Here is a 13751-nt window from a genome sequence, read left to right as displayed (position 1 = left end):
ACTTTACTTGCACAATTTTCCCCATTGGTTCCCTGACTTGAGAGAGAGACAGAGAGAGACAGAGACAGAGAGAGAGAGAGAGAGAGAGAATCTGACTCCTGATTGCCACTCACTGTTTAGATTAATCCTTCATTAATTTATGAGATTTTTAACCCCCTTTAATAGAGAATAATAATTTACCCAGAATTATTTGTTAAGCAATTACCATTTTAGTGAACTTGAGAATTTCTAAAATTTCTTACTTTCACATAGTAAAAGGGAAAAATTGCATGTTTCTATGAGTGAAAGACAGGGTAGAAAAGAAAGGGGAGAGGTAATTTCCAAGGTAATCATAAACAGAAATAAAAATTTAAGTTGTAAACCACTTATGAGGTCACCATCTTCATTTTATAAATGAAGAAATTGAGGCTCGGAAAAGATAAGGACTTTTTTAATGTCACATAGGTGTTAAATAAGAAGTTAGGAGTTGAACCCAGGTCCTCTCACTCTAAATTCCATTAACTTTTTAAAAATTTCCTTAATATTTATATTTTATTTTATTTTATTCTCCTCCCCAGTTACATATAAAAACAAGTTTCAGCATGCACTTTTAAACCCTCAAGTTTTGAATTTTCCCCTTTCCTCCTACCCCACTCCCCTCATTGAGAAAGCAAGTTATTTGATATAAGTTAAAAATGTTTAGTCATGAAAAATATTGCCACAATAATTATGTTGTAAAAGTTAACATTAAACCCCCTCCCTCAAAGAAAGAAACCTCAAGAAAAATAAAGTTTAAAAAAATGCACATACTTAAATCTGTATCCAAACACCAGTAGTTCTGACTTTGGAATGGATAGTATTCTTTATCATAAGTTCTTCTGAGTTTTCTTGGGTCATAGCATTACAGAAAAAAGGTAAGTCATTCATAGCTGATCATCCTACAACATTGCTATTACTTTGTATATCTGCTCATGTAAGTTTTTTTATAGGGAATATTCTGTTCGTTTCTTATAACAGAACATTTCATCTTAAGCATATATATACTACAGTCTTTTTCAGCTAATTCCAAATGATGAGGATTCCCTCAATCAATTTCTTGCCACCAGAAAAGAGCTGCTATATATATCCTTATACATTCCTTCCTGTTTTTCATCTCATCTAGAATATAGTGGCACTGCTAGATCAAAGAGTACACACTGTTTTATAGACCTTTGGGCATAGTTCCAAATTACTCTGCAGAACTGTTGAATCATTTCACAACTCCAATAATGCATTAATGTCTCATTTTCCCTACATCCCTTTCAACATTTATCATTTTCTCTTTCTGTCCTATTAGACAATCCAATAGGTATAAGGTTGGACCTCAGAATTGTTCCAAACCACATTTCTCCTATCAGTAGTGAGTTAGTACATTTTTAAATGATTTAAATAGTATTGATAACCTCATCTGAAAACTGTTCATATCTTTTTATCTTTTATCTAATTAGAATTACTCTTATTTTTTATAAATTTGAGTCAGTTCTCTATGCTTCAGATATGAGATCTTTATCAGAGAAACTTGTATCAATATTTTTCCCAGTTACTATTGCTAACTGTTGTCCCCACCATTCTATTCCCCACCCCACCACCCCTGCCCCCATTTATTCTATTCTCCTTCTCCTTTCATTCTGCTAATTCTCAAATGTGTTTTGTACCTGACTATCCCCTTCCACAATATTCCCTCTTCTATTAAGGGCTCCCACCTCCACCCAGGCCCCCTTTTCCCCATTCCTTTCCTCTCCTACTTTCCTCTAGGCAAAATAGCTTTCTATACCCAACTGAGTATGATTATTATTACTTCTCTGAGCCAATTTCAATGAGAATAAGGCTCAATCTTCCCCCTCACATCCCTCCTTTTTCACTCCAATGAAAAAGCTTTTTCTTATCACTTTTATGTAAAATAACTTACCCAATTCTATCTCCTCTTTTTCCTTTCTTCCAGTACATTCTTCTCTTATTCATTAACTCTATCTTTGTAATATTATTCCTTCAGATTCAACCCCCCACTTGTGCCTCTTTTATTTATGCTTTTTCTAACTGTCCTTATAATTGAGAAAGTTTATATCAGTTATCAATATTATCTTCCCATACAGGAATAAAAGCAGTGCAACAAAATTAAATCCCTTATGGTTTGTCTTTCTTGTTTATCCTTGTATGCTTCACTCGAGACTTGTATTTGAAGAACAGATTTTCTCTTCAGCTCTGGTTGCTTCATCAGAATAGTCTGAAAGTCCCATATTTTATTGAGTGTTCATCTTTTCCCCTGAAAGTGTATGTTCAGTTTTGTTGAGTATTTGATTCTTGGTTTTAATCCAAGTTCTCTTGCCTTCTGGAATATCATATTCCAAGCCCTATGAGCCCTTAATGTAGAAGCCACTAAATTATGAGTTATCCTGATTATTTTTCCATAACATTTGAATTATTTATTTCTGGTGGCTTGCAATATTTTCTCCTTGACTCAGGAGCTCTGAAATTTGGCTATAATATTCCTGGAAGTTTTCATTTTGGGATCTCTTTCAGTAACTGATTGATGGACTCTTTCCATTTCTATTTTACCCTTTGCTTCTAGAATATCAGGACAGTTTTTACTTGATAATTTCTTTTATTTTAGGTATTTTTGCAAGGCAATGGAGTTAAGTGACTTGCCCAAGATCACACAGCAAGGTAATTATTAAGTGTCTGAGGCTGGATTTGAATTCAAGTTCTCCTTATTCCAGGGCTGATGCTCTAAACTCTCACACCATCTAGCTGACCCTCCTTGATAATTTCTTGAAAAAATAATATCTTGAGTCTTTTTGATCCTGGCTTTCAGGTAATCCAATAATTTTTAAATTATCTTGCCTGGCTGTTTTCCAGGTCAGTTGTTTTTCCAATAAGATACTTCACATTTTCTTCTAGCTTTTCATTCTTTTGGTTTTTGTTTTATTATTTCTTGATTTCTCACAAAGTCATCAGCTTCCCTTGCTCCATTCTATATTTTAAGAAATTATTTTCTTTTGTGAGCTTTTGCATCTCCTTTAACATTTGACCAATTCTGCTTTTTAAGGCACTCTTCTCATAAGCTTTTTTGAATCTCTTTTTCCATTTGACAGTCTGGTTTTTAAGATGTTATTTTTTTCCATATTGTTTATATCTCTTTCACCAGGCAGTTGATTTTCATGATTTTCCCACATCACTCTCTTTTTCTCTCTCCCTCCCTTACCTGATTTTTATGAGCTCTTCCATGGTCTGAGACAAATTCATATGTTTCTTGGAAGCTTTGGATGCAGAAGTTTTGACTTTGCTATCTTCTGAGTGTGTATTTTGATCTTCCTTATAATCATAGTAACTGTAAATAATCCTATTTTTTTCCATTGTGTTGTTTGCTCATTTCCCTAGTCTTTGATTTGATTTTAACTCTGTGTTAAGGTGGGACTCTGCTTCCAGGGTGGAGGAAGCTCACTGTCCCGAGCTTTTGAGGGGTTTTGCAGCTATTTTCAGAGATACTTTTAAGAAACCTGCAAGTTTTCAATTCTTCCAATGTCTTATGAGAGCTTATGCTTACTCTCTTGGTCTGTGCTCTGGTCTGTGTGTGACCACAAACACTCCCTTCTGTCATGGAACTTTGAGGAAACTTCCTGCTGTGCTCCAACTGTAAGCTCTGTTGTGTTTCTGCTCCTCTACCTGGGTCTGGGGTCCCATACTGCAACCCAGACCTGACTATGGACAAAACTACAGAATCCTGCCTCAGTGAGAGCAAAGAAACTCCTATAATCTCCTTCCACCTCCTCACAATCCATGGGCTGAGAATTCTGGAAGCAGCTACTGCAGCTACTACTTCATTCAGTGACTCCTGAGGTCTGCTCCTGGTCTGTTGGGCTCAGGTCTGCACTGCTGAGGTCAGTACTGTACTGTTCTCCAATCCCACCCCAGTGCAGTGAACTTTTCCTGTTGACCTTCCAAGTTGTCTGTGGCAATTCCTGGTCTGAGAAGTCTGGAAACCACCACTGCTACAACTGAACCCACTGCCCGGTTCCTCTCTGTTCTTATATGGCTAGGGGCAATTTGCTCTGGCATGATCTGGGCTGTACTATGGGTTCTTTCTAATTTGGTGCAACAGACCTTTCCCACCAATCTTTCAAGTTGTCATGGGCTGGAAAATTGTTTCATTTCATCTTTTGTGTAGGTTCTGCCTCTCTAGAATTTGTTTAGACTCAGTATTTAAATTTAAAGTGGTTTGGGGGAGAGCTTAGGTAAGTTCCTGCCTTTACTCTCTGCCCTCATGGCACCATCAATTCACTTATTACTAAATGACTGAAAAGTAATATTTGAACTTAGGATCTCTTTCCTCTTTGTTTAAGATTTGAAGTTTAAGCATCTATGGTCCAAAAGAAGTGGTCACACAGCTCCTGTATCCCCTTGTCATTGAACAATCCAACAATCACAGGTTAGAAGTGACTAGAAAGTCACATAACTCATCACTGTCATTTTAAAATAAACAAATTGGTTAAAACATATCTTAAGGTTAGGGCTGAGCCAAAACGGTGGCATGAAGGCAGGAATTCCCAGAAACTCATTCCCCCAAAAACTTTAAAAGTCATCAAATTATGACTCTAGCCAAAATTTAAAGGGGCACAACCCACAGAAAGACTAAGTGATACAATTTCCCAGTCCAAGATAACTTAGAAGTTCCACAGAAAAGGTCTATTTCACCAAGATTGGGGGTTGGTAAAAGCCACTGCAGTAGCAGCAAAGCAGAGTGCAGCTGGGGTCGGGTACCTAGATCTCTGGGGGCACCTGGGTCTGTGGCAGAGGAGATGGGTTCCAGACCTCCTGGTCCTGGGATCACCGGGAAGAGCTTGAAGGGGTAGTGAGAGAACTCTGCCTCACCAGAGTGAGTGCTGAGTCAGCACTGCCCTCAGAGCAGCCCTGTGGTGAGAATCTGCAGCCGGAATAGGGGAAGCTAGCCTGCACCTGAAGAGCATAGCCCACAGACAGTAAGGGGGTCAGGAGAGACAGCAGAGGTCTCTTTGCTGGGGCAGGACTCAGCTGTTTGTCCACACTTAGATCCAGGTTGCAGTTTGAGCTCAGAGCCTTTCATGAGACCTTGAAGGAATAAAGGTCCCTGTGGGTTGCCCCCTAAAGCTTTGGAAATGCAGTAATTCAGTCATAGGCTGAAGAAATGAGCAAACTAAAAAAAAGAATATGACCATAGAAAATTACTTTGGTCCCATGGAAGATTTAGAAAATGACAAAATTGAAGTTTCTGTACCTAAAACCTCCAAGAGAAATAGAAAATGGGTTCAAGCTATAGATGAGCTCAAAAAAGACTTTGAAAAGCAATGAAGGGAGGTGGAGGAAAAACTGGAGGGGGGGGAATGAGAACAATGCAAATAAATCATGAAAACCAAGTCAGCAGCTGGGTAAAAGAAATACAAAAATCAATGATGAAAATAATGTCAAAACCCAGTTTAGGCCAAATGGAAAAAAAAGCAACACAAAAGGCAACTGAGGAGAAGAATGCCTTAAAAAGCAGAATTGGCCAGCTGTAAAAGGACATGAAAAAGCTCTATGAAGAAAATAACTCCTTCAAATGAAGAATGGAACTAAAGGAAGCTGATGACTTTGTGAGAAATCAGGAAGAAATAAAACTATTCCAAAAAAACCCAAATTAGAAGAAAATGTGGAATATCTCATTGGAAAATCAACCTATCTCAAAAACAGACGCAGAAGAGATAATTTAAAAATAATTGGGCTACCTGAAAGTCACCACCAGGAAAAGAGCCTAGACTTCATTTTTCAAGAAATAATACAGAAAAATTTCCTTAAGATCCTAGAAGCAGAGAGTAAAATAGAAATTGAGGGAATTCACCAATCACCTCCTGAAAGAGATCACAAAAGAAAAACTTTCAGGAATATTATAGCCAAATTCCAAAACTCCCAAGTCAAAGAGAAAATACATAAAGCTGCAAGAAACAAACAATTCAGCTACCATGGCTCTGTGGTCAGGATTACACAGGATCTGGCAGCATCTACATTAAGGGCTCATAGGGCTTGGAATACGATATTCCAGAAGGCAAAGGAGCTTGGTTTACTGTTTAGTCCCAGTTCAGTCACCATATGTTGAGTCCCTTTACCAAAAGTCATATGTTGAGTCCCTATTCCATACTGTTATGTTGAGTCCCCTTCTGGACTCCCTCCATCTTCACCAGGCAAGCACTGGAGGGGCAGGAAACAAGGATGACAAGGGAGACAAGAACTCCATAACAATCTCCAAGTGCTCTATTTGTTCACCAGAATACAAGTGCTTAAATATCCTTCCTAGTACCTAATCCACTCCCATTCCAGTGACACTTAGTAATACCTGGTGCTCAAGGACACCAGGTGAAGATAATTTACACTGCTCCCAAACACAACAGTCCCTAAAAGTTTACAACTGAGAATCAACTACCCAGCAAAACTGAGCATCTTCTTTCAGGGGAAAAGATTGACTTTCAATGAAACAGGGGACTTTCAGACTTCCTATTGAAACAACCAGAACTGAACAGAAAGTTTAATCTCCAAATACAGGACTCAGGTGAACCACAGAGGGGGAAGATGAGAAGGACTAACTATGAGGAACTTAATGATATTTTTATAATCATTAATTGATTTATCTATTTTTGAATTTACAAATTTTCCCTCAATCTTACTTCCCTCCCCACCCCCACAGAAGGCAATTTGCCAGTCTTTACATTGTTTCCATAGTATACACTGATCTAAGTTGAATGAGTTGAGAAAGATACCATATTCTTTTTTCTTTTTTTTAGATTTTTGCAAGGCAAATGGGGTTAAGTGGCTTGCCCAAGGCCACACAGCTAGGTAATTATTAAGTGTCTGAGACCAGATTTGAACCCAGGTACTCCTGACTCCAAGGCCGCTGTTTTATCCACTGCGCCACCTAGCCACCCCGAGATACCATCTTCTTAAGGAAGAAAACATAAAATACAAGAGCAAAGTTTTATACTATGGTAACTTTTTTAAATTAAAGGCAACAATATTTGGTCTTTGTTCAAACTGCACAATTCCTTCTGTGGATACAGATGGTACTCTCCATTTTGGACACCCCAAAGTTGTCCCTGATTGTTGGAATGAGATTAATGGAATGAGAAAGTCCATTAATGTTGATCATCACCTCCATGTTGCTGTTATGGTTTACAAAGTTCTTCTGGTTCTACTCATCTCACTCAGCATCACTTCGTGCAAGTCCTTCCAGGCTTCTCTGAATTCCCATCCCTCCTGGTAAAGGGCTAAGATAGTTAACAAAAGAATCAAGAAAAAGCTTTTTCAATGGATTGGAACATGGGAAGGTTAGGAGGAATGAGTGAGCCTTCATCTCATCAGAAATGACTGAGAAAGGAAATAATATACACATTTAATAGGGTATAGAAAGCTTACCCTAGAGAAAAATGAAAAGAAAGGGATGGGATAAGGAGGAAGTGGGGAGGGAAGGGGGGAATAGGTGAGAGAAGAGAGAGAAGTTCATGGGAGAGGGTCCTCAGATACAACACACTTTTGAACAGGAACAGGATGAAAGGAGAGAAAGAATAGAATAAATGAGAGTGGGAAGGAAATAGAGGGAGAGAAATACAGCTAGTAATAGCAAGTGTGAGAAAAATATTGAAGCAACTTCTCTGGTGGACTTATGATAAAGAAGGCAACTCATCCCAGAGAAAGAGCCATTGGAATCTGAACACAGACTGAAGTACATTTTTTCTCTCTCTCACTATTCTTGAGGTTTCTCATCTTTTTTGGTGGGGGAGGGGTGTTTATGTTTATTCTCACAAGATTTTTATAATAATATAAAACATATAAACCAAAAAAAAGAGACATCCAAAGTCATACCAGTAGTAAGAAACAGAGATAGAATTTTAACTCAAACCCTCTCACCCCAAAATCAACATTTCTTCCAGTCTTCTATATAATTTCTATATAATCCACAGCTTCTATATAATTTAAGCTTTGACAGAATCCCATAAATCTAGCCTAATGGTAGGATTGCTAGGAGGAAGATAGAAACAAGGAGAAATTATGCACAACTCCTAAAGTCTAGCAAACCATTTCTTAAAGAAACAAGGAATATGGACTGTATTGTTTAACTCACTCTTAAAAGGAAGTCACCTTAAAAAAATTGTACCTTACTCCCCAGTGTGCACAACTTTTGACTTACTGGTATTCTTTTTACTTTACATTGTTTGTATGGTTTTCATATCATTTTATCTGCATCCTTCCCTGTTCAGTTTAACCTTCTAATTCAGGTCAAGCTTAGTATCTACTACCAGTGTCCTCAAGTTTTGGAAAACAGTTCCCTCTTCTTTTTTTGAATGACCTGACATCTAAACTCTATTCAGCTCAAGGACTTATCATAATTCCAATTAATTAATAACCCTAGATCGTCTAACCCAATGGGACAGAGAAGTGCAGATAGAAACGTGAAAATTGAGCAACTTTCACCTTTCAAAATGTTAAGCTAGTGGCAAGAAGATTAAGAAAAGCTTATGTTGTTGCTGGCAGCTTTTACTTCAAAGAGCTCAGGGAATGCTTTATCTGGAAAATTCCCATTTTTTTTCCCTTGACATTTTCACTTGAAAATATGTGAGCAAATGTGACTGGGAAAAGGAACTTGGGTTCTAATCATGTCTCCACCAGTAATTAGTTGTATACCTTCCCATATTATGCAACTTCTCTGGGCCTCAGTTTCTTCATGTAAAATGAATGGGTTGGAATAACAATCTCTAAGGTCCCACTTAGCTCTAATGCTCTGTGTTTTTACACTATCTATCTCAATTGATACAGACAGCCATTATATTTTATTTATTCTTATGCTTATAAATTCATGCTTGTTTAATGGCCCCTAGGCTAATATTAAAAAGAAAGATTAAAAACATAAGTTATTTTAATGAACCAGCTGCCTAAAAATAGGTAGTGATAGTAAAATGACCTCGTTGTACATATTTTAGAAGTGGCACAGTCGATAAAGAATTGATCCTGGAGACAGGAGGACCTGAGTTCAAATCCAACCTCAGATACTTGCTACTTACTAGCTGTATGATGTCGGGAAACTCACTTAGACATGATTGCCTCATATCTAGGGTCATCTCTAGTCATCCTGATTCATATCTGCCCACTGAACCCAAATGACTCTGGAGGAGAAGGTGAGACTGATGACTTAGTAGAGCCTCCCTCACTCATATCCAATTCATGTGCTTGTCATGGCATCACATATTATATATGTATATGTGTGTATACACACACACACACACACACACACACACACACACATACAGAGACAGATATAAACTAATTCAGTGGATTGACCATTCAATTGCCTAACACTGATGAATCTGCTCATTTTCACTTATTTGAATTTTTTTCTTTGTGAATTATAAGGGCAATTTCTTTTGAATAGTCATGGATTCAACACATGGACTATTGAAATAGCCTAGAGTTTATCTCCCTACTCCAGAACATCATCTATCTACAAAATTGTCAACCTGATCTTCCTAAAATCTGGCCATGCCACTCCTTTTATTAAATAAACTCTAGTGTCTCCCTGTCACTTCCAGAAACAAATATCAAAATCACTCTTTGAGTTATAAAATTCTTCATCACCTGGTTCACTCCTACCTTTACTTTATATACTTTACTTCATTCATCCTCCACCTCTAACATACTTTGTGATCCAATGACACTTTCTTTTTGCTAACTTTTCCTTTTAGGTGACTCCGTATCCCCTGATTGGGAATTTTCTATGGCCATCTCAAAAGCTGGAGGTTTCTCCTTCCTCTTCTTTGCTTCCCAAATTCCCTACTTTTCTCAAATTCCAGATGAAATCCCACTTTTTCATTGATCATTTTTATTGTTAATTTTATTTTCCAAATGGTCAATTTTTCTTTTAAAACTATTGTTTTCTTCAGTTAATTTTTCATAATTTGCCTGCATGACTCTCATTTCTTTTCATCATTTTTCTTCTTCCTCTCTTCTTTGATTTTTAACTCCTTTTTGAGCTCTTTCAAGAGGTCTGTTTGGATTTGAGACAAATTCATCAGCTCCTTTGAGCCTTCACATGAAGGCATTTTGTCATGGCCTTCCTATACTGAGACAGAGTTTTTATCTTCCCAATCAGAGAAAAAATTGTCTGTCAATGGTTAGCACTTTGTGTTTTTTTTTCCCTCATTTTGACAAGTTGAGCTCAGTTCCTGTTGTATGAGGTGTATACTCCCAAGCTTGTTTTATGGGGGGCTGGGGTTCTGGTCCCTGGCTTTTCACCCTGGTGCTTCCAGTGTTCCTGGTTAGTTCCCAGTGCTAGGGTAGCCCAACACTGCACCAGCATTGCTGGGTTTGAAACTTTGATCTCTGAGCTGGAACCGGGACCATCAAGCTGACAGAGTTGCACCAAGACTTCAACAGTACTTGAGACCAAAGGTGCTAGTCTTCTCAGATACCCCATATGCCCCAATATATGAGATTTCTATCATAGTTAAAATGTCATAAATGTTTTGACAAAGTCAGAAAACATTTATTATCTATAGTTTGCCAGAAACTATGCTAAGTGCTGAAGAATATAGTCTTTGTTTTTTAGGGGTTAACACTATAATAATAAGTTTTTTAGGGGTTAACACTATAATAATAATAATAAATAATTATAATAATAATTAATAATAATAAATTCCTAGATTAGCAATCAAATGAATGCAGATCTCTTTTTCCATGCTTCCACTAATAAGGTAAGAGACTTCTAGGAACTTTCAAAAGTTAGTTGTCTGGGGCCCATTTTCCTCTTCAATGAGCAAGCTAATCTCCAAGGGGTCTTTTGTTTTATTCTATCATTCCAATGATTCACAAATATGAATTTTTATTGTTGTTGTTGGATTTTTTTTTACTGTTGTTGTTGTTCTTTAAGGTTTATGAAGTATCCCTGTAGATAATACAGATATGCTTATCCCTATTTACTGATGAGGAAAGGGAGGCTCAGAAATCTGAAATAATTAGCACTTAATGAAATAGCTAGCAGAAGCCAAGGATAGGATTCAAACTCAGATCTTTTGGCTTAATACTGGGCAGATTTTTTTTGCCTACTCACAAGTGCCACAATGTAATTTACAAACTGTGAAAGATAGACTTTCAAAAGTCCATCTTACCAGAACACAACTCTCCTAATATTTAATCAGTTTGCTCACATAGGATATAATTAATTTAATGAATCAACATTTATTCAGCTATGCTAAGAATTGGAAACACTCATAAGCCCATCGCTGCCCACAAAGAGTTTACATTCAAGCAGGGAAGATAATAGTTTAAATAAAAAAGCTGATAGTTTTTTTTTTTAAAAAGCTGAAAAGAGAGGGAAGAAAGGAAGAAGGCACTGTATGCAGAAGTAAGTAGAGAAAGCTCTGGAAAGTCAGGAGTGTACCCTGGAGAGAAATGAAGGCAAGGTTCACTCTAGAGCTTTCAAGTAGTATTTTAATCATTTAGCTAGAAATTTAACTTAAATTTAATTTAATTCATTTCATTTCAAATGACATTAAGAGAAAGGTGATAATTATAGACATATAGATAGATTTATTATATATTTACATATGTATGTCTAAATATATTATTTTTTTAAAAATCACTGAATACTAGATACTAGGTATATCTAGATGAATAAAAAAGATCTCTCCCCTCAAAGACTTTATAATCTAATTGTTTACATAAATCCTATAAATGTGTGCCTAGAGATGGCAAACCATTCCAAGAATATCTTTGCCAAGGAAACCCCAAATGGGTTCACAGAGTTTGACTGAACTACAATAGGAATCATATGAGCTCATCTAGTAAAGAAGTAACTCTAAGACTATTCTTGATTCTAATAGAAGTAAGCATTTACCCTCAGTTTCAGAATTCTTACTCTACTTATTGGGTTACATGGATGTTCATATGTCAGTTTTTCTTAGAGAAAAATATACCTCTACTTCCCAGGGGCCTTGTCTATGAATCCAATCTGCTCAGCTCCATTACGTTCCAGGTTACTTCTGAACCTGACTAGACTTCCCAGGGGTAATAAATATTAATATTATTGCTAGCAATCATAATTAAAGAGCTTAATTCTACTTAGGACAATGGAATGAATCACTCCCTGTTTTGGAGCTTCATTAACTCTTTGCAAGCATGTGAGGTTCATTTAATGCCCTCCAAGATAACTTGCTAAATAGCTTGGAAAGGCTATTGAATCTAAACAATGAAATATACACTCCTTAGTGCATAAAAATATATGACCCATTAATAATACTAAATAAGATGAAACCATGAATATGATTTCTTTTCTCAGAAATCACATTCTAAATTCATCTCTATGTGATAAAGGTCGCTAATGATGTTCTTCTGGTCAAGTTGTTAGGTGACTTGTACTGTCTCCAACTTTCATGAGGCTCATGGTAGCCTCAAAGATACATAGGAAACATTTAGCTTTTCTAAAATATCACACTGGAAAGAATTGCATTTCTTTTCATCAAACTGCCTAAAAATGCTTTCCAATGACCCACAGAACCAAGATCTATCATAGAAATGATCTACTGTTTTTTCCTTTTGAAAGAGGCATTATCATTCTCTACTTCCACATCTCCCATCTCTTCTGAACAGGATGGAGATCCAATACATTGATCTTGTGGCACAAAGGTAAGTGGCTATGCCATTTGAGGACAAGCTCTGGAAAAGGCTAAAAAGATGAAAAGATAATAACATAGATCCTAGGGATGTACTTTGTGTCACTCTTCTGGGTATTAGTCCTATAAATTTACTAATAGAGTTTGAATAATGATGATAACAATGATAAAAGCTAATATTTATGTAGCACTTTAATATTTACAAAATGCTGTACTGTACATACATTATCTCATTTGATCCACACCTACTGTGAAGGAGTTACTATTATTAACCTTATTTTGTAGATAAAGACACAGTTTAGAATTGGAAAATTATACATCTTTACTCTAAAACATCTCATACTTTAAAATCCAAATAAATATCTAATATCACCAATGTGGTTTTTCCTCCAACAATAACGATTTCAGTCCACCCATAACTACCTTTTCTGAATCATTCCTGTCTTTTTCATTGCTTATGATACCCACAGGTGTCCACATAAGGTACAGGGACATTTCCTGGCTTCATCTGGAGGATTCATGACATTATAGAAGGAATTCAGAGCCACATCTACTCACAGATGAAATCAAAGATCCTTAAAATATTATATTAAGATATCATTACTTGTTACTTGTTATTCATTTCAGTCATAATGATCACATTTGGTGTTTTCTTGGCAAACATACTGGAGTGGTTGATCGTTTCCTTCTCCAGTTCATTTTTACAGATGAGAAAACTGAGGCAGAGTTAAGTGATTTAGCCAAGGTCACACAACCAGTAAATGTTTGAGGCAGGTCTTGAACTCACGTCTTCCTGACTCCAGACCCAGTGCCCTATCCAATGCTGCCCTCATAGTAAGATAAGAATTTGTCTATCACGTCCTTTTTAAAGTTGGATTTAAACACTTCTGTTATTGGTTCAAGGCTTTAACACTCAAAAGGCAAGTTTTTCCCCATTGTGACAGTTCAAGAGTTTAAAATCAAATATGTCTGATGCAGTGGACTCCAAACCAACATTATCGGTAATCCCATATTTCAGAATTTGCCACATTCCAATATTCTCATTCTGACAGGTCTAGGCCTCTCTTGGTT

This window comes from Macrotis lagotis, chromosome 6 (genome assembly GCF_037893015.1).
Source record: "Macrotis lagotis isolate mMagLag1 chromosome 6, bilby.v1.9.chrom.fasta, whole genome shotgun sequence".
NCBI lineage: Eukaryota > Metazoa > Chordata > Mammalia > Peramelemorphia > Peramelidae > Macrotis > Macrotis lagotis.
Note: the sequence above shows the minus strand (reverse complement) of the source record.